The sequence below is a fragment of the Mobula hypostoma genome, chromosome 17 (genome assembly GCF_963921235.1).
Source record: "Mobula hypostoma chromosome 17, sMobHyp1.1, whole genome shotgun sequence".
In the NCBI taxonomy this organism is placed as follows: Eukaryota; Metazoa; Chordata; class Chondrichthyes; order Myliobatiformes; family Myliobatidae; genus Mobula; species Mobula hypostoma.
In genome coordinates this window covers 3,013,080-3,034,669 of record NC_086113.1, presented here as the reverse complement: position 1 = coordinate 3,034,669, position 21,590 = coordinate 3,013,080, and the positions used below count along the sequence as shown (strand labels likewise).

Below are 21,590 nucleotides of genomic sequence, written 5' to 3'. Positions count from 1 at the left end.
GAATGGGGGGGGGGGTGAAGTAATAAACCGGGAGGTGATAGATGGAGCCAGTGGGTAGGGAAGGCAGGGATGAAGTAAGAAGCTGGGAGGTGATAGGTGGAGCCAGGTGGGTGGGGAAGGGAGGGATGAAGTAAGAAGCTGGGAGGTGATAGGTGGAGCCAGGTGGGTGGGGAAGGGAGGGATGAAGTAAGAAGCTGGGAGGTGATAGGTGGAGCCAGGTGGGTGGGGAAGGGAGGGATGAAGTAAGAAGCTGGGAGGTGATAGGTGGAGCCAGGTGGGGGTGAAGCAAGAAGCTGGGAGGTGATAGGTGGGACAGTGGGGATATGAAGTAAAATGTTTGGCCACTAGGAAATCCTGCTTTTTTGCAGATGGAGTGAAGTTGCTTGATAAAGCGGTCCTCCAATCTATGTCAGGTCTTATCAAAGTAGAGAAGGCTGCGTCAGGAACACTGGACACAATGGATTACCCAAACAGATTTGCAGGTGAAGTGTTGCCTCACCTGGAAGGACTGTTTCAGGCACTGAATGGAGGTGAATGGGCAGGTTTCACTTACAGAGGTAAGTGCTGGGAGGGAGATTAATGGGGAGGGACAAATTGACAAGGGGTTCACAGAGGGAGCACGCTTACCCACCCTGCTTTATTTGTAGCTTGATCTACTGTTTCAGCATGAGAGAGAAAACCCTTCTCTGAAAAAGTCAAACTAGACAAATGTAATCCTTGTCTGTGTTTTAAATTATGTAAACATACAGCATACTTTTACATTAAAATAGTCTCTGATTTCATACACAAAGCACCTGAAATAGATCCTTCAGTCATCAAGGAATTTTAATTTTAAATAGAAACAGCTTTAAAAAATAAAAGGCTTTGTTCTTGTCATTTTGTGTGTGTTACTCTGGGTAAGTGCAAAGAAGGTGTTCAGGGCAGTCGCCATGTAGTACACACAATCTGAAGAACTGATTAAATCCCAGCAACTGGGGTTTTTGTAAACACGAGAGATTCTGCAGATGCTGGAAATCCAGAGGAGCACACACAAAATGTTGGAGGAACTCAGCAGGTCAGGCAGCATCCACGGAGAGGAAAATCAGTCAGTGTTTTGTGCTGAAACTCTTCATTGGGATGGGAAAGGAAGGGGAGAGAAACTTTCTTTGTCAATGGAGACCGACTTCTAAAATAAAACATAAATATTCAAAACCAGTATAGTTCAAAAGCATACAATGCATTTTTATTTAATTTGTATAGCAGTCATTTTTATATAGACCTAGATTTACAGTAAGTGTGAGAATTGTTACCATCAGGTAGGAGGTACAGGAGTCTGAAGGCACACACTCAGCGATTCAGGAACAACTTCTTCCCCTCTGCCATCCGATTCCTAAATGAACATTGAACCCATGAATACCACCTCACTTTTTAAATATATATTATTTCTATTTTTGCACAATTTTTAATCTATTCAAGATATATATATTGTAATTGATTTACTTATTTATTTTTACTTTTTTCTTCTATATTATGAATTGCATTGAACTGCTGCCGCTAAGTTAGCAAGTTTCACGACACCTGTCAATGACAATAAACCTGATTCTGCTCTGGATCATGTTAAAACAGGGTATGCAGGGTGCACTTGCCTGAACTGTCACCTTTGCAGGGTCAAAGGCCAACTGTTGATCAGCGGTCCAGTTGGGGCCTAATGACCCGAGTCCGAGTCTGCTAGAGGCCAAAGAAAACAGTTTGTCCTGGGTCAGAGGGCTGTGTATGTACGTGGGTGGGAGGGAAAAATGGGGCTTGTTTTGCTGCTGTTGTTGTGTTGCTTGTTGTGCTCTGCCAAACACTGAGGGCATGCTGTGTTGCCACTGGAATGTATGGATTTCCCCCAGCACGTCTTTGGGTATGTTGGTTGTTAACACACATGACAAATTTCAATCTATGTTTCAACGTAGATGTGAGAAATGAATCTGAACCTGTGCCCTTCAGCCTGAATTTCTTGTGTTATACTTTCCTTGAGGTGTAGCCCAACAAAGCTATCTAGGACAATGAATAGTGTTGTTGTATCACTTTGGGGCAGATATATATCACATGCACGTATACTGACTATTCAGAGCTGTTGTACATACTGTTTATTATAAATTACTATAAATTGCAATTTGCACATTTAGATGGAAAAGTAACGTAAAGATTTTTACTCATGTATATGAAGGATGTAAGTAATAAAGTCAATTCAATTCAATTCAGTGCTTATCCCTGTGTCATAAAATCATCATCTCCTCTATAACGAGAGAGTATAAATATCTATTTATATGCCCGAGCTAGTGTAACATAGTATTAGAACAGTAACTGCTTCTGGTTACCAGGTAATGCTATGATAACAACAGTTAGTTTATTTACTTAACACACATCAAAGTTGCTGGTGAACGCAGCAGGCCAGGCAGCATCTCTAGGAAGAGGTACAGTCGATGTTTCGGGCCGAGACTAATCCTGACGAAGGGTCTCGGCCCGAAACGTCGACTGTACCTCTTCCTAGAGATGCTGCCTGGCCTGCTGCGTTCAGCTGCAACTTTGATGTATGTTGCTTGAATGTCCAGCATCTGCAGAATTCCTCGTGTTTAGTTTATTTACTTATTTTGATTTACAGCGTGGAACAGCCACATCTGGCCCTACGAGCCACACCACCCATCAATCCACTGTTTTAACCCGAGCCTAATCACAGGACAATTTTCAATAACCAATTAACCGGTATGTCTTTGGACTGTGGGAGGAAACCATGGCACCCCAAGAAAGCCCTTACACAGTAATGGGGAGAACGTACAAACTCCTTACAGATAATGCTGGATTTGAACTCTGAACTCTGACTTCCAGAGCTGTAATAGATTCACGCTAATTGCTATACCACCATGGCAACCGTCCTATTTTAGATTATATTAACTACTATTAAAGTGCTGAAACGTCGACTGTTCATTCTTCTCCGTGGAGGCTGCCTGAACTGTTGGGTTTTGTGTGTGTTGCTCTGGATTTCCAACATCTGCAGAATCCCTTGTGTTTATGTTAAACTACTTGTTCCTATGAGGCTGCCTCCTTCCTCTCTTGACCAAACCTTTCAGACCTTATGGTAGGATTTTAGCTGGAGTCTGATCAAGAAATGGTCCTGTCCGCTTTCAGTACTGGTACACCTATTCTCAAATTTACTGTCCCTTGACTCTGTTCCATAGAAACGGGTAATTGGTCTACTATTGCCGGACGTGCTGAGATACAGTGAAAGCGTCCAAACAGATCACTCCAGCGGGGCAGTGCAGCGGCTAGCGTGATGCTATTACCACTCAGGACGTTCCAGAGTTCCGGTGCCATTCTGTAAGGTGTCTCTGTCTACCTCCCCATGGTTTTCCCCAGGTGCTTCGATTTCCTCCCACAGTCCAAAGACACAACAGGTCAGTTAATTGGTCATTGTAAATTGTCCCGTGATTAGGTAGGGGTTAATGGCGTTGCTGGGGCAGCATGGTGCAAAGGGCCAGAAGGGCCAACTCTGCACTCGATCACTAAATAAATAAACAAACAAACACATAAATAGATAAATCAAATCAAGGTAATGCAAGGAAAAAGCAAGAGCAGAATGCAGAATTCACAGTTACAGAGAAGGTACCAACATAACGTGCAAGGCTATGGCAAAGTGATCTGTGAGGTCCCTCCTGTGCTGCGTTACTGACTTTCTAAATAAAGAACCATAAAGAATACCAGTGCCAAGGTGGGGCACGAACCCACAACCCTGGGATTAAGAGTCCCATGCCCTACTGCCTGAGCCAGCTGGGCCTTAAGGTTGTCATAGCTGGGGAAGGTAACGGGCATAAGCTCCCACTACCTATTAAATGCACCTCAAATTGCCTCTGACAACCAAGTCCGTCTCCTGGCCTGCACGTGTGCCTCTGCCATTCCTTTGGGTCCATCAGCTGTGTGGAGAGGGGGAGTCTGCTACACAGGAACAGCTTGCTCTCCATGTCGTACTGTCCTGGCTTGCGTACTGACCTGTGTATCACATGGACGGCTGGGATGATCGAGCCTGACCAACGGAGGACCTCGAAAGGATAGACGGAGCTATCAGTTTGCATCTGGTTTCATTTTGATGATTAAGGCAAATTAACTATTGAAAACATACCAGGATGAAACAATTTGACCAAAATTGATTCCATAGACAAAATCATTAACACAGGAGATGTGGCAGATGCTGGTAATCAAGAGCAACACGCACAAAATACTGGAGGAATTCAGCGGGTCAGGCAGCATCTTTGAAGGGGAATAAAAAGCCAACTTTTCAGGCTAAGCCTTTCAGCAGTACTGGAAAGGAAGGCGGGAAAACCAAGAACAAGGAGGTGTGCGGAGGGGCAGCAGGTGATAGGTAAGACCAGGTGAGGGAGGGTATGAAGTAAAAAGCTGGGAGGTGATAGGTGGAAAAGATAAAGGCTGAAGGAGGAGGAATCTGATAGGAGAACAGAGTGGACCATGGGAAACAGGGAAAGAAGAGGGCACCGGAGTGAGGAGGTGATGGGCAAGGTGAGGAGAAGAGGAGGGATGAGGGGAACCAGTATGAGGAACAGAAAAAAGAAGTGAGAGGGGAAGGAAATTACCTGAGGATAGAGAATCAATGTTCATACCGTCCATTTGGCGGCTACCCAGGCAGAATATGAGGCCTCATCATGCCGGTGGAGGAGACCATGGACCGACATGTTGGAATGGGAATGGGAAGTCTGATTAAAATGGGTGGAAAACCTGCCTGTTGTGACAGACGGAGCGAAGGTGTTCAATGAAGCAGTCTCCAATCCACATCAGGTTTCACTGATGCAGCGGAAGCTGCTCCATTCTTGACTTCTTTAACACTTTGTCCGCCAGATTCTTCTGTGCTTTTCCCTGTTTCTCATTAGCTACCAATGCTAAATTTGTCTTCAGCAATGAGAAATTTATTCATGGCTGTCTTTGGGGAAACGACTTGACCTGCTTTACATCAGCAGGTACGTTAGATGTGTTCCAACAAGTTTTCAGAACACTAACCAGACTGAGATCCAATCACAACTATCACTCCTTTGAGTTTCGATCAAGCGTTCCGTCGATGAGCACCTCTGTAATCGTTTGTGCTCTACGTCCAGCTGCTGCAGTAGATGCAGTGCAACAAACACCGGTACTTTTTAAACTGTTTCTACTCAAAAATTGTGGAAATTACGTGATAGTAAAAAATGCCGAGAGCATGGCTTCCTACTTGTGACGTTTACTGGGAACGTTGCAGACGAAGGTCATGAAGCATTGTTGAGGATCTCCCAAACCCATCCCACAATCTCCTTGACCCATTAATGTCAGGAAGAAGGTACAGGAGCATGAGGATTAGGAATGCCAGACTGGGTAACAGTTTCTTCCCTCAGGCTGTGAGCCTAAATCAGTAGAGCTACTGGGACTTGATGTTTCAATCCCTATGGTAAGTTGGCACTCTTGATGTTGGCAGTGGGTTTGGAGTGGTGACAAGGAGAGAGGGTAGGTACGTCATCGGGGTCATCAGGTGGGCACCCTCCTTCTTTGACGTTTCGTTGATAAGCCCACAACGTCTCCAGAGGGCTCAATGGTGCTACCTGGCGTCCCAGATACACCCCCCTCAGTTCCATACCCTCCTGTCTTTATCTTGCAGCCCAATTGTTGTCTTTCCCTTTAATCCAAATCCAATTGCTGCTTTCTTCTGCTGCATTTGACAAGGACTTGATACACTGCCACCACTGAGGTCTTGTCACTAGGACAGTTGGTTGTTTATTGTTTATCTGTTCTGTTTACTGTTTACCTGTGCTGTGCACTACATGCATTTTGAATTATATTTTATTGACTTATTTATCGTATTTTTTGTTTCATGTGCTGTGTGTGATTATGTTTTGTGGCTGCACTGTGGTATTTAGGAATATTGTTTCATCTGGTTGTATATAGGTACAGTTAGATCACAATACACTTGAACTTGAAGTTCTCCTGAAGTTTGTCATCTCAAATAATTTATTCTGAAAATCCATGTGAGACAAAGTTTGTCTCCTTGTACTGAAATGATGGGTAAGTTGTCATATCCGTGATGAACTGGACAAAAGCAGACGCAGAAATCCTCTCTCCTTCATTGGGGTATGAATATGCCCATGGTTTCTCCAGAAGGTGATAGTTCAATGTTTCATGGTAAAGTAATTCTGAGATGACACTAACCAATGCACAGGTGTTGATCTCCATAGTTACTGGAGTTCCATCAAACACCACTTATATAACAATGTTATGGGAATTACTGAAGGACAGGGATTCCCAACCCTTTTGATGCCATGGACCAATACCATTAAGCAAGGGGTCCATGAACACCAGTTTGAGATCCCTGCTGTAGAGCCTCCTTGCCCTCTTGATGAAATGAATCTCCACGCATTACTGTTCTTAGTGACTGATGATTTCCCCTCCCAATATTTGCTGTTTTTCTCATTTGTATGTCAGGTTTTCTATATTCTTTCAATTGCCCCAGCATTTCTACTGGATATGGTCAGCTTGGGACAGCATTGCCAGCATTTGTAACACACACAAGATGCTGGAGGACTTCAACAGGTCAGCAAGCATCTGTGGTAATGAATAAAAGGTCAATGAGTCAGGTCGAGACCCTTCATCAGAACAGTTCGGGGGGGGGTGAGATCTCAGTCTCGTGGTCTATATCGGACAAGGTCAGAATAAAGAAACTAAACTGTCTTTTGTAATATAGTTATTATATCATAAACCTTCTGGGGCATATACCTCTCCTAATTTTTTTTCTTATGTTTATCTTAATCACATGATGCTAACATTGCTTGCTGTTACTTTACCAGTGAGTTGTAGAGGCATAGAACACTACAGCACAGAAACAGGCTCTTTGGACCATCTAGTCCATGCTGAACCATTCATCTGCTTAGTCCCATCAACATGCACCCAGACCATAGCCCTCCATACCCTTCCCATCCATGTACCTATCTGAGCTTCTCTTAAATTTTGAAAGCAAGCCCACATCCACAGCTGGTTCCAGACTCTTTCCATCCTCTGAGTGAAGAAGTTCCCCCTCTTGTTCCCTTTAAACATAGAAACATAGAAAATAGGTGCAGGAGTAGGCCATTCGGCCCTTCGAGTCTGCACCGCCATTCAGTATGATCATGGCTGATCATCCAACTCAGAACCCTGTACCAGCCTTCCCTTCATACCCCCTGATCCTTTTAGCCACAAGGGTCATATCTAACTCCCTCTTAAATATAGCCAATGAACTGGCTTCAACTATTTCCTGTCGCAGAGAATTCCACAGATTCACCACTCTCTGTGTGAAGAAGTTTTTCCTCATCTCGGTCCTAAAAGGCTTCCCCTTTATCCTCAAACTGTGACCCCTCGTTCTGGCCTTCCCCAACATTGGGAACAATCTCCCTGCATGTAGCCTGTCCAATCCCTTCAGGATTTTATACGTTTCAATCAGATCCCCCCTCAATCTTCTAAATTCCAACAAGTATAAGCCTAGTTCATCCGTCTTTCATGATGTGAAAGTCCTGCCATCCCAGGAATCAATCTGGTGAACCTTCTTTGTACTCCCTCTATGGCAAGAATGTCTTTCCTCAGATTAGGGGACCAAAACTGCACACAATACTCCAGGTGTGGTCTCACCAAGACCTTGTACAACTGCAGTAGTACTTCCCTGCACCTGTACTCGAATCCTCTTGCTATGAATGCCAGCATACCATTCGCCTTTTTCACCGCCTGCTGTACCTGCATGCCCACTTTCAATGACTGGTGTACAATGACACCCAGATCTCGTTGCACCTCCCCTTTTCCTAATTGGCCACCATTCAGATAATAATCTGTTTTCCTGTTCTTGCCACCAAAGTGGATAAACTCACATTTATTCACATTAAATTGCATCTGCCATGAATTTGCCCACTCACCTAACCTATCCAAGTCACCCTGCATCCTCTTAGCATCCTCCTCACAGCTAACACTGCCACCCAGCTTCGTGTCATCCGCAAACTTGGAGATGCTGCATTTAATTCCCTCGTCTAAGTCATTAATATATATTGTAAACAACTGGGGTCCCAGCACTGAGCCTTGCGGTACCCCACTAGTCACTGCCTGCCATTCTGAAAAGGTCCTGTTTATTCCCACTCTTTGCTTCCTGTCTGCCAAACAATTCTCTATCCACACCAATACCTTACCCCCAATACCGTGCGCTTTAAGTTTGCATACTAATCTCCTGTGTGGGACCTGTCAAAAGCCTTTTGAAAATCCAAATATACCACATCCACTGGTTCTCCCCTATCCACTCTACTAGTTACATCCTCAAAAAATTCTATGAGATTCGTCAGACATGATTTTCCTTTCACAAATCCATGCTGACTTTGTCCGATGATTTCACCGCTTTCCAAATGTGCTGTTATCACATCTTTGATAACTGACTCTAGCATTTTCCCCACTACCGATGTCAGGCTAACCGGTCTATAATTCCCCGGTTTCTCTCTCCCTCCTTTTTTAAATAGCGGGGTTACATTAGCCACCCTCCAATCCTCAGGAACTAATCCAGAATCTAAAGAGTTTTGAAAAATTATCACTATTATCACTCTTTCTTGGGCTACTTCCTTAAGCTAGATAGATAGATAGATAGATAGATATATTTTATTAATCCCGAGAGAAATTTGCTTTCGTTACAGCCGCACCAACCAAGAATAGAGCGTAAATATAGCAATACAAAAAACCTCAACAATCAAACAACAAATGCAAACTATGCCAGATGGAAAATAAGTCCAGGACCAGTCTATTGGCACAGGATGTCTGACCCTCCACGGGAGGAGCTGCACGTTCGATGGCCACAGGCAGGAACGACCTCCCGTGCCGCCAAGTGTTGTATCTCGGTGGAATGTGGCCGAAGCAGTCTGGGATGCAGACCATCTGGCCCTGGGGATTTATCTGCCTTTAATCCCTTCAATTTACGTAACACCACTTCCCTACTAACATGTATTTCCCTCAGTTCCTCCATCTCACTAGACCCTCGGTCCCCTACTGTTTCCGGAAGATTATTTATGTCCTCCTTAGTGAAGGCAGAACCAAAGTAGTTATTCAATTGGTCTGCCATGTCCTTGTTCCCCATGATCAATTCACCTGTTTCTGACTGTAAGGGACTTACATTTGTCTTAACCAATCTTTTTCTTTTCATATATCTATAAAAGCTTTTACAGTCAGTTTTTATGTTCTCTGCCAGTTTTCTCTCATAATATTTTTTCCCTTTCCTAATTAAGCCCTTTGTCCTCCTCTGCTGGACTCTGAATTTCTCCCAGTCCTCAGATGTGCCACTTTTTCTGGCTAATTTGTATGTTTCTTCTTTGGAATTGATACTATCCCTAATTTCCCTTGTCAGCCACGGGTGCACTACCTTCCCTGGTTTATTCTTTTGCCAAACTGGGAAGAACAATTGTTGTAGTTCATCCATGCGATCTTTAAATGCTTGACATTGCATATCCATCATCAACCCTTTAAGTATCATTTGCCAGTCTATCTTAGCTAATTCACGGCTCATACCTTCAAAATTACCCTTCTTTAAGTTCAGAACCTTTGTTACTGAATTAACTATATCACTCTCCGTCTTAATGAAGAATTCCACCATATTATGGTCACTCTTACCCAAGGGGCCTCGCACGACAAGATTGCTAACTAACCCTTCCTCATTGCTCAATACCCAGACTAGAATAGCCTGCTCTCTAATTGGTTCCTCGACATGTAGGTTCAGAAAACCATCCCGCATACATTCCAAGAAATCCTCTTCTTCAGCACCTTTACCAATTTGGTGTCAACATTTCACCTTTCACCCTTAACCTATGACTTATCATTCTAATCTCACCCAACCTCAATGGAAAAAGCCTGCTTGCATTTACCTCTTTCTCTACTCCTCATAATTTTGTATGTCTCTATTGATCATCCCTTCATTCTCCTATGCTCCAGGGAATAAAGACCTAAACTGTTCAACTTTTCCCTGTAACTCAGTTCCTCAAGTCCCAGCAACATCCTTGTCAATTTTCTCTGTACTCTTTCAAACTTATTGACATCTTTCCTGTATGTAGATGATCTGAACTTCACATAATTTGACTAGTGTGGCTTTGTTGTAACTGTTAATCATTCCTCTGTGTTCTGATCCTGATTATTAGAATCAGAATCAGGTGTATTATCACTGGCATGTGTCGTGAGATTTGCTCAATGAATTTCTAATTTGTAATGTAGCTATAAACAATTATGCCTTATAACTTATGATTATTTGAATTTTATTACTTAAATTTGCTAAAGCTTTTTAAAATTCTCTTTTGAACCCTCATTAAAATTTCAGTTTGTTTTTCATTTTCTCACAGTGCGGAGATCAGATTTGTCTTTTGGCATCCTCTTGAATTTGGACAAGCTGTTCAGCCTGGTGTCCAAGGTTTCATGGTGGCTAACAGATTTTCCCAGAGTTCCTGTCCTCCCTTGGCCACGCCGAAGTGTCTGTCCCTCCCAAGGGAGCAAAGGCACTCTCTGCAAGAGAGCTGAACTCTGTGGTTGAGCAAACAAAGAGATCTGGCAGATTCAACCTCCTGCTCCAGGGGATTTTCCACAGGCAGTCTTCCTGGTTTCAAGATCATTTATTGTCATTCTTCAGTACACAAATGAAAGGTAAAACAGAATGATTGTTACTCTGGATCAGAAGCAGCATTAAAAAACACAATAAATATAAAGACATTAGACAGCTTATACACACAGATTGAACATATGTCCAGGAGTGTCTGTACATAAGGTGACTGACAGGAAATGATAAAGTAGTGGTGATCGGGGGGTAGGGTGCAGTGTGGAGGGTGGGTTAGTGGGTGGAGGTGTTGACCAGACTTACTACTTGTGGAAAGTAACTGTTTTCAAGTCTGGTGGTCCTGGCGTGGATGCCACGTAGCCTCCTCCCTGACAGAAGTGGAGAAACTGTCCATAAGCAGAGTGGGTCAGACCCTTCATGATGTCACTGGCCCTTTCTTCCGCCACCTCTCTGTATATACGCTCTGTAGCCACCTTGTTAGGTACACCTGTACACCTGCTCGTTAATGCAAATATCTAATCAGCCAATCACGTGGCAGCAACTCAATACATAAAAGCATTCAGACATGGTCAAGAGGTTCAGTTGTTGTTCATCAGAATGGGGAAGAAATATGATCTAAGTGATTTTTACGGCAGAATAATTGTTCATGTTAAGTGGGGAGGTTTGAGCATCTCAGAAACTGCTGATCTCCTGGGATTTTCATGCACCACAGTATATAGAGCTTACAGGGAATGTTACACAGCACATTGAACCTTGAGGTGGATGGGCTACAGTCAGAAACAGAAGACCGCAGTGGGTTTCACTTCTATACCTAATAAAGTGGCCAGTGAGTGTTTGTTCTGGATGGCAGATTGGCTGGTATTGGATGTGTTCAGCTTAATTTTGCCTCAATCTCTGTCATTAGAAACGGGGATGGTGCCAGAGGATTGGCATATTGCTCATGTTGTTCCATTGTTTAAAAAGGGTTCTCAGAGTAAACCTAGCAATTACCGGCCTGTGAGTTTGACGTCAGTGGTGGGTAAATTGATTGAATAGAGATAGTATACATAATTATCTGGATAGACAGGGTCTGATTAGGAACAGTCAACATGGATTTGTGCGTGGAAAGTCATGTTTGACAAATCTTCTTGAATTTTTTGAAGAGGTTACTAGGAAAGTTGACGAGGGTAAAGTGGTGGATGTTGTCTATATGGACCAGTAAGGCCTTTGACAAGGTTCCACACAGCAGGTTAGTTAGGAAGGTTCAATCATTAGGTATTAATATTGAAGTAGTAAAATGGATTCAGCAGTGTCTGGACGGGAGATGCCAGAGAGTAGTGGCGGATAAGTGTTTGTCAGATTGGAGTCCGGTGACTAGTGATGTGCCTCAGGGATCTGTACTGGGTCCAATGCTGTTTGTCACATATATTAATGATCTGGATGATGGGGTGGTAAATTGGATTAGTAAGTATGCAGATGATACTAAGATAGGTGGAGTTGTGGATAATGAAGTAGGTTTTCAAAGCTTGCAGAGAGATTTAGGCCAGTTAGAAGAGAGGGCTGAAAGATGGCAGATGGAGTTTAATGCTGATAAATGTGAGGTGCTACATTTTGGTAGGACTAATCAAAATAGGACATACATGGTAAATGGTAGGGCATTGAGGAATGCAATAGAACAGAGGGATCTAGGAATAATGGTGCATAGTTCCCTGAAGGTGGAATCTCATGTGGATAGGGTGGTAAAGAAAGCTTTTTGTATGCTGGCCTTTATAAATCAGGGCATTGAGTATAGGAGTTGGGATGTAATGTTGAAATTGTACAAGGTATTGGTAAGGCCAAATTTGGAGTATTGTGTACAGTTCTGGTCACCGAATGATAGGAAAGATGTCAACAAAATAGAGAGAGTACAGAGAAGATTTTCCAGAATGTTACCTGGGTTTCAGCATCTAAATTACAGAGAAAGGTTGAACAAGTTGGGTCTTTATTCTTTAGAGCATAGAAGGTTGAGGGGGGGACTTGGGGGATAGATGGAGTTGACGTGGATGGGCTTTTTCCATTGAGAGTGGGGGAGATTCAAACAAGAGGACATGAGCTGAGAGTTAAAGGGCAAAAGTTTAGGGGTAACACGAGGGGGAACTTCTTTACTCAGAGAGTGGTAGCTGTGTGGAACGAGCTTCCAGCAGAAGTGGTTGAGGCAGGTCCAATGTTGTCGTTTAAAGTTAAATTGGATGGATATATGGACAGGAAAGGAATGGAGGGTTATGGGCTGAGTGCAGGTCGGTGGGACTAGGTAAGAGTAAGAGTTTGGCACGAACTAGAAGGGCCGAGATGGCCTGTTTCTGTGTTGTAATTGTTGTATGGTTATATGGTTATTTTATTCGCTCAGCAAAATACACAGCTTCAGATTAAATATATTAAATATTCTGTTTAAATAACAAACAAAAATATTTCACATAACTGTGTTAAGCATTTAAATACTATCACCCTTCCAATATAATTTCAAAGCCTGTGAATTTTGGGACTAGAACTCCCACCAGTAGTTTTGGGTCCTGTACCTAAGAAAGGATGTATTGACCTTGGAGAGAATTCAGATGAGGTTCATGAAAATGATTGTGGGAATTAAAGGGTTAACATATGTAGACTGTTTGATGACTCGGGGTCTGAACTCATTGGAATTTAGAAGAATGAGGAGGGAACTCATTGAAACCTATTGAATATCGAAAGCCCTAGACAGACTTGATTGTGGAGAGGATGCTTCCTACAGCAGACAGTCCAGGACCAGAGGGCACAGCCTCAGAATAGAGGGTCATCGCTTTAGAACAAAGATGATGAGGAATTTCTTTAGCCAGGTGGTGGTGAATCTGTGGAATTTGTTGCCACAGACAGCTGTGAAGGTCAAGTGGTTGCGTATACTTAAAGCAGATGTTGATGGGTTCTTGTTCAGTCAGAACGTCAAAGGTTACGGGGAGAATGCAGGAGACTGGGATTGATAGGGTTAATAAATCAGGCATGAAGGACAGGCAGACTCAATGGGTCAAATGCCCTAATTCTGTTCCTCTCCAATGTCTTATGGCTATTTAGATAAGTTAATTTATTGTTTCCTTTTAACTTTTTGATCCTCCATCCACTATAACAAGCTGAAGGTATTCTGTGGAAGTGCATTCACACTGAGTGGGTCAATGTGTGAAAGTGTGGTGAAATCACTGTCCCTAGAGTTCTCCAGTCCCACTGACTCTCTCCAAATATGTTCTTTTTGCTTGTAACTGGCTTTGCATCCTGTAAGTGGTTCAGTCAACCGAGAAACGGAAAGGTTGCTTTATCTTGTTGGAAATAATAAAACAGAGAGCTTTAATCCATGCCCTGGGAACTGTTGTAAACATCAAGCTTGACGGCAGGTTCATTCCGTGTTTGTGAGTGTAAACAGAGATGCACAGCACAGCTTGAAGTTAATCCTTTACAGCCAAGCCGAGGCTTTCCTTTCTCAACTCTTCCCCCAGCGGTGATTCGCTGGGTCCGTCTCTCCGTTGGTAAATATAATTGTTTCATCTTGAACCAGTGTGACAGCAGCCACGCCCTGGGGTACAGGTGGGCTAAACCAGGTGAGGACAGCCGGCAGAGCTCACGCCCTGGTCAGGTAGGGACATGCCTGTCCCAGCGTGCGAAATCAGCTCCGGCACACTGGGCAGATTAGATAGACGGGGAGATCCAGTGGCTCGGAAAGCGGTACTGCAACATTTCATGGAGAGCTGCGGTACCTTTTCCCAGATGGTAGCCCCTGGAACAGTCTGTGGTTGGGGTGACCTGGGTCCCCAATGATCCTCTGGGCGTCTGTCACTGTAAGTGTCCTGAATCATCGGAAGTTCACATCCACAGATGCACTAGGCTGTCCGCACCACTCTCTGCAGAATCCTATGTTTAAGGGAGGTATAGTTCCCAAAACTATAAAGGAAAGGAAAGGAAAGGAAAGGCAGCAGGTGGGACCTGTACAAGAGAGACGGGTTACACTTGAACCACAGGGGGACCAATATCCTTTCAGGGAGGTTTGTTAGTGCTATTGGGGAGGCTTTAAACTAGAATTGCAGGGGGATGGGAACCAGAGTGCCAGAGCTGACACTGTGGCTGGGGTGAAAATAAATTATGTTGAAAGTTTAAGCAAATCCACTGATAGAAAGGTTGTGAGTGGTGGTAAAAATCTTCTGAGGTGTATATATTTCAATGCTAGGAGCATTGCGGGGAAGGCAGATGAGTTGAGGGCGTGGATTGACACGTGGAATTATGATGTTGTAGCAATTAGTGAAACTTGGCTACAGGAGGGGCAGGACTGGCAGCTTAATATTCCAGGGTTCCAATGTTTCAGATGTGATCGAGGCAGAGGAATGAAAGGTGGGGGAGTAGCATTGCTTGTATGGGAAAATATTACAGCAGTGCTCAGGCAGGACAGATTAGAGGGCTTGTCTACTGAGTCCTTATGGGTGGAGCTGAGAAACAGGAAAGGTATGGCCACATTAGTGGGATTATATTACAGACCAGCTAATAGTCAACGAGACTTGGAAGAGCAAATCTGCAGAGAGATAGCAGGCAACTGCAGGAAACATAAAGTTGTGGTGGTAGGGGATTTTAATTTTCCATACATTGATTGGGACTCCCATACTATTAGGGGTCTAGATGGTTTAAAGTTTGTAAAATGTGTTCAGGAAAGTTTTCTAAATCAGTATATAGAGGGACCAACTAGAGGAGATGCAATATTGGATCTCCTGTTAGGAAACGAATTAGGGCAAGTGACGGAAGTCTGTGTAGGGGAACACTTTGGTTCCAGTGATCATAACACCACTAGTTTCAATTTGATCATGGACAAGGATAGATCTGGTCCTAGGGTTGAGGTTCTGAACTGGAAGAAGGCCAAATTTGAAGAAATGAGAAAGGATCTAAAAAGCATGGATTGGGACAGGTTGTTCTCTGGCAAAGATGTGATTGGTAGGTGGGAAGCCTTCAAAGGGGTAATTTTGAGAATGCAGAGTTTGTATGTTCCTGTCAGGATTAAAGGCAAATTGAATAGGAATAAGGAACCTTGGTTCTCAAGGGATATTGCAACTCTGATAAAGAAGAGGAGGGAGTTGTATGAAATGTATAGGAAACAGGGGGTAAATCAGGTGCTTGAGGAGTATAAGAAGTGCAAGAAAATACTTAAGAAAGAAATCAGGAGGGCAAAAAGAAGACATGAGGTTGCCTTGGCAGTCAAAGTGAAGGATAATCCAAAGAGTTCTTACAAGTATATTAAGAGCAAAAGGATTGTAAGGGATAAAATTGGTCCTCTTGAAGATCAGAGTGGTCGGCTTTGTGCGGAACCAAAAGAAATGGAGATCTTAAATAGGTTTTTTGCGTCTGTATTTACTAAGGAAGCTGGCATGAAATCTATGGAATTGAGGGAATCAAGTAGTGAGACCATGGAAACTGTACAGATTGAAAAGGAGGAGGTGCTTGCTGTCCTGAGGAAAATTAAAGTGGATAAATCCCCGGGACCTGACAGAGTGTTCCTTCGGACCTTGAAGGAGACTAGTGTTGAAACTGCGGGGGCCCTGGCAGAAATATTTAAAATGTCGCTGTCTACGGGTGAAGTGCCGGAGGATTGGAGAGTGGCTCATGTTGTTCAGTTGTTTAAAAAAGGATCGAAAAGTAATCCGGGAAATTATAGGCCGGTGAGTAGTAGGTAAATTATTGGAGGGAGTACTAAGAGACAGAATCTACAAGCATTTGGATAGACAGGGGCTTATTAGGGAGAGTCAACATGGCTTTGTGCGTGGTAGGTCATGTTTGACCAATCTATTGGAGTTTTTCGAGGAGGTTACCAGGGAAGTGGATGAAGGGAAGGCAGTGGATATTGTCTACATGGACTTCAGTAAGGCCTTTGACAAGGTCCCGCATGGGAGGTTAGTTAGGAAAATTCAGTCGCTAGGTATACATGGAGAGGTGGTAAATTGGATTAGACATTAGCTCGATGGAAGAAGCCAGAGAGTGGTGGTAGAGAATTGCTTCTCTGAGTGGAGGCCTGTGACTAGTGGTGTGCCACAGGGATCAGTGCTGGGTCCATTGTTATTTGTCATCTATATCAATGATCTGGATGATAATGTGGTAAATTGGATCAGCAAGTTTGCTGATGATACAAAGATTGGAGATGTAGTAGACAGTGAGGAAGGTTTTCAGAGCCTGCAGAGGGACTTGGACCAGCTGGAAAAATGGCCTGAAAAATGGCAGATGGAGTTTAATACAGACAAGTGTGAGGTATTGCCCGTTGGAAGGACAAACCAAGGTAGAACATACAGGGTTAATGGTAAGGCACTGAGGAGTGCAGTGGAACAGAGGGATCTGGGAATACAGATACAAAATTCCCTAAAAGTGGCGTCACAGGTAGATAGGGTGGTAAAGAGAGCTTTTGGTACATTGGCCTTTATTAATCGAAGTACTGAGTATAAGAGCTGGAATGTTATGATGAGGTTGTATAAGGCATTGGTGAGGCCGAATCTGGAGTATTGTGTTCAGTTTTGGTCACCAAATTACAGGAAGGATATAAATAAGGTTGAAAGAGTGCAGAGAAGGTTTACAAGGATGTTGCCGGGACTTGAGAAACTCAGTTACAGAGAAAGGTTGAATAAGTTACGACTTTATTCCCTGGAGCGTAGAAGAATGAGGGGAGATTTGATAGAGGTATATAAAATTATGATGGGTATAGATAGAGTGAATGCAAGCAGGCTTTTTCCACTGAGGCAAGGGGAGAAAAAAACCAGAGGACATGGGTTAAGGGTGAGGGAGGGGGGGAAGTTTAAAGGGAACATTAGGGGGGGCTTCTTCACACAGAGAGTGGTGGGAGTATGGAATGAGCTGCCAGACAAGGTTGGAAATACGGGTTCTTTTTTAACATTTAAGAATAAATTGGACAGATACATGGATGGGAGGTGTATGGAGGGATATGGTCCGTGTGCAGGTCAGTGGGACTAGGCAGAAAATGGTTCGGCACAGCCAAGAAGGGCCAAAGGGCCTGTTTCTGTGCTGTAGTTTCTATGGTTCTATGGTTCTGTGAACTAGTAATAGAACAAATTATCACCCTAGAAGATTATGGAATTGAAAAACTTACTGCTTTAATCAATGACATTTATGAGACTGGAATAATACCAGAAGAGATGAAAAAATCAGTATTTATCACTCTTCCTAAGAAACCTGGGGCAATAGAATGTGAATTACATAGGACCATAAGTTTAATGAGTCATATCACCATGATACTTCTAAGAATTTTGATGACAAGAGCTAAAAGTAAGATACAAGCTGAAATAGGCAAAGAACAATGTGGTTTTGTGAAAGACAAAGGTACAAGAAACGCGATATTGATGTTAAGGATACTATCAGAACGAGCTATTCAAGTGCAAAAAGATTTGTTTGTTTGTTTCATCAACTACACAAAAGCATTTGATAAAGTGAAGCACAATAAGTTATTTGAAATATTACAGAAAACTCTAGATCTAGATTCGAAAGACCTCTGCCTAATCAGAAATCTGTACTGGGAACAAACTGCCGCTGTAAGAATAGATGGAGAAGTGAGTCAGTTTACGAAAATCAAGAGAGGCATTAGACAAGGGTGTGTTTTCTCCCCTGATTTATTTAATGTGCACAGTGAAACAATATTACGAAAAATAAGAGACATCTTGGGAATCAAACTTGGCGGTGAAAACACCAATAATTTCAGCTATGCAGATGACACTCTGTTAATTGCAAGTACGGAGGAAGAACTACAAAACTTAATTGATATAATTGATGAAGAAAGTGCAAAAATGGGTCTATCTATCAATTGCAAAAAGACAGAATGTGATATCCAAAAAGAAGGAGAATCCTACCTGCAGGCTGAGAATAAATGGGGAAGACATAAAACAAGTACAGAGCTTTTGCTACTTAGGAGGCTGGGTGACATCAGATGGCAGGTGCGACATAGACGTCAAAAGAAGAATAGGGATGGCAAAAGACACCTTTACGAGAATGAAGAGTATACTGACCAACACTAAACTAGGCATGACAACCCGCCTCAGAGTACTGAAATGTTACATTTATCCAGTTATGTTATATGGCTCAGAATGTTGGACAATATCTAGTAACATGAGGAAATGAATTGAAGCAGCAGAGATAGGTTTTTGAGGAGGATGCAAAGAATATCATGGACGAAACAAATATCTAACGAGGATGTCATGAACAGAGCAAACACAAAAAGAGAAATAATGTATGAGATCATGAAAAGGCAACGTAACTTCATTGAACATGTGATTAGGAAAGAGGAGTTAGAATGCACGGTAATTATGGGAACGATTGAAGGGAAGAAAGCAAGAGGAAGACAAAGACAAATTATGATGGAGACAGCAGCCAGAGAACTGGAAATGAATACCAGTGAATTGATCCACTTGACCCAAAACAGGAGTGTGTGGGCCATGGCACTCAAAGCTCAAACTGGGCACAGCACCTGATGATGATGATGATGATAGTTCCCATACCAGGCAGTGATGCAGCCAGTCAGGATGCTCTCAATTGTGCCCCTGTAGAAAGTCCTTAGGATTTGGGGGGCCATACCAAACTTCTTCAACTGTCTGAGGTGAAAGTGGTGCTGTTGTGCTTTTTTTCACCACACGACTGGTACGTGCAGACCAAGTGAGATACTCGGTGATGTTTATACCGAGGAACTTGAAGCTCTTCACCCTTTCAACCCCGAATCCATTGATGTCAATAGGGGTGAGCTTGTCTCGGTTCCTCCTGTAGTCCACAACCAGCTCCTTTGTTTTTGCGACATTAAGGGAGAGGTTGTTTTCTTGACACCACTGTGTCAGGGTGATGACTTTTTCTCTGTAGGCTGCATCATTACTATTAGAGATAAGACCAATCAATGTAGTATCATCTGCAAATTTAATTAGCAGATTGGAGCTGTGGGTGGCGACACAGTCATGGGTATACAGAGAGTAAAGGAGGGGGCTTAGTACACAGCACCGAGGGGCTCCTGTGTTGAAGGTCAGAGGGGCAGAGGTGAGGGAACCCACTCTTACCATCTGCCGGCAATCTGACAGGAAGTCCAGAATCCAACTGCACAAGGCAGGGTGAAGGCCGAGGTCTCTGATCTTCTTGTCAAGCCTGGAGGGAATTATGGTGTTGAATGCTGAACTGTAGACCAAGAACAACATTCTCACATAAGCATCTTTCCTCTCCAGATGTGCAAGGATGGTGTGTAGAGTTGTGGTTATTGAGACATCTGTCGAACAGTTGTATCAGTAGGCGAATTGTAGGGGGTCCAGCGTGAGTGGTAGCATGTAATCCTTGACCAGCCTCTCAAAGCATTTGCTTATTATTGAGGTGAGTGTGACAGGACACCAGTCGTTCAGACATGTTACCTTGGTCTTTTTAGGTACAGGGACAATGGTGGACGTTTTGAAGGAGGAGGGCACTCTACACTGAGAAAGGGAGAGATTAAAAATGTCTGCAAATAATTAAAACTGCCTGGGAGCATGATTTAAATTTTCCTCTGTCTGACAAGGTTTGGGATTCAATTCTCAAGTCAGTTAATTCAACTTCTTTATGTGCTCGCCACTGCCTTTTACAGTTCAAGGGTGTGCACAGGGCTCGTGTCTAAAACTAAATTATCGAGGTTCTATTCTGATATTAGTCACTGTTGTGACAAGTGTAAAGGGGGCGAGGATTCCCTTATTCATATTTACTGGGCTTGTCCTTGCTTGGAGAAATTCTGGAGAGATGTCTTTTTAACTTTATCCTGTACACTTAATTGCTACTTGGAACCTAACCCTCTGATTGCTCTTTTCGGCACCTCCGGAGAAGTTGACACACATCTGAGTCCGACTAAATGTTGTACATTGTCTTTTGCCTCTCCTTTGGCCAGACGTGCAGTCCTTCTTAAGTGGAGAGACGTTGCCCCACCCACACATGCTCAATGGCTCAGAGACATTATGTCCTGCTTAGACCTCGAAAAGATTCATTATTCACTTCTTAATTCAGACATAAAGTTCCAAAAGGTGTGGGAACTTTTCTTGAATATTTTCATAATTCCCGCTTAGATTAAGGGTTCATCCCTTCTTTTCTTCTTTTGCATTTAAATCCCTTACTTCCAGCTTCTTTCAGTTAAGATTTACGTTTTTTTTATGTGTGAACATATTATAACTCAGGTAGTAGGCAATATACCTTTTGTTTATAAATACAGCTCTATGGTGATAAAAGTTCTGATTAACTTTTCTATATATTGTAAGGTTGGCTTGGAGTTGGGTAGTTGGAGGGTGGGGTGGTAACTAACTTTATACGATTCAACTATGGGTGCTTTTCCTTAACTGTTATGAACTGTACATTTGATATGTTTGTTTTGCACTGTATAAACATCTTTTTTACTGATTTTTTTTGTTGTTGCATTATAGAAACTTATAAAAATATTAATTTAAAAATGTCTGCAAATATACCAGCCAGCTGTGCTGTGCACACTCTGAGTACCTGCCCTGGGATGCTGTCCGGTCCTGCAGCCTTGCAACTGTCCAGTCGTTGGAAACACCTGCATACTTCAGCCTCAGAGATGGCCAAGGCTCCCCTCAGGGGCTCAGTGAATCGAGCATAAAAACAAGATTTAACTCATCTGGGAGAGAGGCAACAATGTTAGTAGCACCAGTGCGTTTAGTTTTGAAGTCTGTGATGATGTACAGACCTTGCCATAAGCTGCGTGTGTTGTTGGTAGAGAGTTGTGTCTGGATCTTGTTTCCTGTATTGTTGTTTCACTGTCTTGATGCCTTGAGTTCCTGGTGGTTACTGGTGGTGAAAGCTCTGTCTCGTGCAGTGAGTGCAGCGCGCACGGAACTGTTGATCCACCGTTTCTGCTTTGGATAGACCCTGACTGATTTTCAGGGGACAATGTCCTCGATGCACTTCCAAATGAAGCTCATGACCTCTTCCATGAACTCGGAGACATCCTCATCATGAAAGACATTCCAGTTGACGTCATTAAATCCGT

General features: G+C 43.1%; 1 long non-coding RNA gene across 1 annotated transcript in view; it reads left to right on the top strand.

Moving 5' to 3' along the window:
• Positions 1 to 380: 380 nt before the first annotated feature.
• LOC134357667 (uncharacterized) overlaps positions 381 to 21,590 on the top strand; it is a 70,078-nt gene continuing 48,868 nt past the window's right edge. Inside the window, exons 1-2 of the long non-coding RNA XR_010020692.1 lie at positions 381 to 557; positions 10,377 to 10,674. This is a non-coding gene — a long non-coding RNA (uncharacterized LOC134357667). The remainder of the gene's footprint in view (positions 558 to 10,376; positions 10,675 to 21,590) is intronic.